Source organism: Oncorhynchus keta, chromosome 34, assembly GCF_023373465.1.
Source record: "Oncorhynchus keta strain PuntledgeMale-10-30-2019 chromosome 34, Oket_V2, whole genome shotgun sequence".
In the NCBI taxonomy this organism is placed as follows: Eukaryota; Metazoa; Chordata; class Actinopteri; order Salmoniformes; family Salmonidae; genus Oncorhynchus; species Oncorhynchus keta.
This window is the reverse complement of record NC_068454.1, coordinates 61,416,116-61,419,760: the sequence shown is the minus strand read 5'-3', so window position 1 is coordinate 61,419,760 and position 3,645 is coordinate 61,416,116.

Genomic DNA, 3,645 nt, shown 5'->3' with positions numbered 1-3,645 from the left:
GTCGGGTCAGAGAGGAGCAAAAATCACAATGACTGCAATCTCAAGTGCTGGTTTGGTCCGGCAGAAATGCCAGATTGGTCCCTGCAACACTGAGCACCTTCTTTTATGTTTAGATTACCTCCACTAACAACTGGTGCCAGAAGCAGAAAGGGAACAGGTGGGAGGAAACATGAGGACATTTGTGATTGCATGGGACAATGCAGCATTCCACCATTCACATGCAATCACAAACTGGTTTGCAGCCTATTCAAGAATGGTTTCCCTTTTCCTCCCACCCTACTCGCCTTTCCTCCCACCCTACTCGCCTTTCCTCCCACCCTACTCGCCTTTCCTCCCACCCTACTCGCCTTTCCTCCCACCCTACTCGCCTTTCCACCCACCCTACTCGCCTTTCCACCCACCCTACTCGCCTTTCCTCCCACCCTACTCGCCTTTCCTCCCACCCTACTCACCTTTCCTCCCACCCTGCTCGCCTTTCCTCCCACCCTACTCGCCTTTTCTCCCACCCTACTCGCCTTTCCTCCCACCCTACTCGCCTTTTCTCCCACCCTACTCGCCTTTCCTCCCACCCTACTCGCCTTTCCTCCCACCCTACTCGCCTTTCCTCCCACCCTACTCGCCTTTCCACCCACCCTACTCGCCTTTCCACCCACCCTACTCGCCTTTCCTCCCACCCTACTCGCCTTTCCTCCCACCCTACTCGCCTTTCCTCCCACCCTACTCGCCTTTCCTCCCACCCTGCTCACCTTTCATCCCACCCTGCTCGCCTTTCCTCCCACCCTACTCGCCTTTCCTCCCACCCTACTCGCCTTTTCTCCCACCCTACTCGCCTTTTCTCCCACCCTACTCGCCTTTTCTCCCATCCCACCCTACTCGCCTTTTCTCCCACCCTACTCGCCTTTCCTCCCACCCTACTCGCCTTTTCTCCCACCCTACTCGCCTTTTCTCCCACCCTGCTCACCTTTCCTCCCACCCTACTCGCCTTTTCTCCCACCCTACTCGCCTTTTCTCCCACCCTACTCGCCTTTTCTCCCACCCTGCTCACCTTTCCTCCCACCCTACTCGCCTTTTCTCCCACCCTACTCGCCTTTTCTCCTACCCTACTCACCTTTCCTCAACACCATTAAGGATTTTTTTCTGCCTGGAGGTGGAAAGTGTATGATCATCGGCCACATGACCAATTCACCCTCCTGGATGCAATGGATGCCGGCTGCAGAGACATCTCAGCTGAAGACTGCCAGGGGTGGATAAGGCAGGCCAAGAGTTTCTATCCAAGGTGCATAGCGAGAGACGACATAAGATGCGATGTGGACGAGGACATGTGGTCAAATGCTGAAGATGGTATAGATTAGAACAGGACGGGCATTTTACTGTTTTTTCCCTTCCGTGCCTTTTTTACTGTAATTGTGTTTTATTTGTACACATTTGGATCCAAAGGACATGTTGGATTTCTTGTTGATCACTGGCCGCAATTTCATGTTGCTAATAAAGCTTTTACTGCAGCAATTCTGTCACTTACAAAAAATGTTCTACTGTACATTCTATAAAGTAAAGATGACTCGTTCACTTTTAGATAGTATGTTGCCAAAAAATGCACACATTTGACACTCAACCAAAAAATGTTGAGTGGTTTACAGTAGAAGGAAACTGAATTATAAAAACAATGGTTTTCACATTGTCTATTGTCTGCAGGTAGAACTGAAACATGAAAATTAATGCAGTTTTTGTAATGCCATCAACTGTTCGTATTTTGAAAGTCATTGTGCTATGATTGACTACATGTTCCTCTTGGATAGAAAACATGTGCTAGTGTTTTGACAGAATGATTGGATGTTGAGTCGAGTTTGACATGTTTTGATAGAGTTAGTGTATGTAGAGAGAGTTTTTTTGCATTTTGAAATGTGGAGTTGGAATTTAATAAACAAAATGTGGTTTTGAGCAGATAATGAACTATTTGGCTAATTATGTGATGTAGGTGTGTTGTTGTGTTAAGAGTTTAGACAAAGTATCTTAAGTATAGGTAAACACTTTGTTAGCAATTGTGAAAAACTGTAAATATTATTTGAAAAGGGCTATCAGGGATTGGTATATCCATTTTAGGACTTTTAAATGAAATACTGTATAGCCATTGAGTCTTGAAGAATATAACTAATAAAATGGCTCGTGAATTTATTTAAACTATCATACCACATCAGGACCAAAAATATAACAATTTCCAGAAGCTGAAAATGACCCAGTTCTTCATGGGCATCGAATAGCCCCCGTGATATGCAACTGTTCAGGGAAGTCAGGAACCAATACACGCAGTCAGTCAGGAAAGCTAAGGCCAGCTTCTTCAGGCAAAAGTTTGCATCCTGTAGCTCCAACTCCAAAAAGTTCTGGGACACTGTGAAGTCCATGGAGAACAAGAGCACCTCCTCCCAGCTGCCCACTGCACTGAGGCTAGGAAACACGGTCTCCACCGATAAATCCATGATTATCGAAAACTTCAATAAGCACTTCTCAACGGCTGGCCATGCCTTCCGCCTGGCTACTCCAACCTCGGCCAACAGCTCCGCCCCCCCGTAGTTCCTCACCCAAGCCTCTCCAGGTTCTCCTTTACCCAAATCCAGATAGCAGATGTTCTGAAAGAGCTGCAAAACCTGGACCCGTACAAATCAGCTGGGCTTGACAATCTGGACCCGCTATTTCTGAAACTATCTGCCGCCATTGTCGCAACCCCTATTACCAGCCTGTTCAACCTCTCTTTCATATCGTCTGAGATCCCCAAGGATTGAAAGCTGCCGCAGTCATCCCCTCTTCAAAGGAGGAGACACCCTGGACCCAAACTGCTATAGACCTATATCCATCCTGCCCTGCCTATCTAAGGTCTTCGAAAGCCAAGTCAACAAACAGGTCACTGACCATCTCGAATCCCACCGTACCTTCTCCGCTGTGCAATCTGGTTTCCGAGCCGGTCACGGGTGCACCTCAGCCACACTCAAGGTACTAAATGATATCATAACCGCCATCGATAAAAGACAGTACTGTGCAGCCGTCTTCATCGACCTCGCCAAGGCTTTCGACTCTGTCAATCACCAAATTCTTATCGGCAGACTCAACAGCCTCGGTTTTTCGGATGACTGCCTTGCCTGGTTCACCAATTACTTTGCAGACAGAGTTCAGTGTGTCAAATCAGAGGGCATGCTGTCCGGTCCTCTGGCAGTCTCTATGGGGGTGCCACAGGGTTCAATTCTCGGGCCGACTCTTTTCTCTGTATATATCAATGATGTTGCTCTTGCTGCGGGCGATTCCTGATCCACCTCTACGCAGACGACACCATTCTATATACTTTCGGCCCGTCATTGGACACTGTGCTATCAAACCTCCAAACGAGCTTCAATGCCATACAGCACTCCTTCCGTGGCCTCCAACTGCTCTTAAACGCGAGTAAAACCAAATGCATGCTTTTCAACCGATCGCTGCCTGCACCCGCATGCCCGACTAGCATCACCACCCTGGATGGTTCCAACCTTGAATATGTGGACATCTATAAGTACCTAGGTGTCTGGCTAGACTGCAAACTCTCCTTCCAGACTCACATCAAACATCTCCAATCAAAAATCAAATCCAGAGTCGGCTTTCTATTCCGCAACAAAGCCTCCT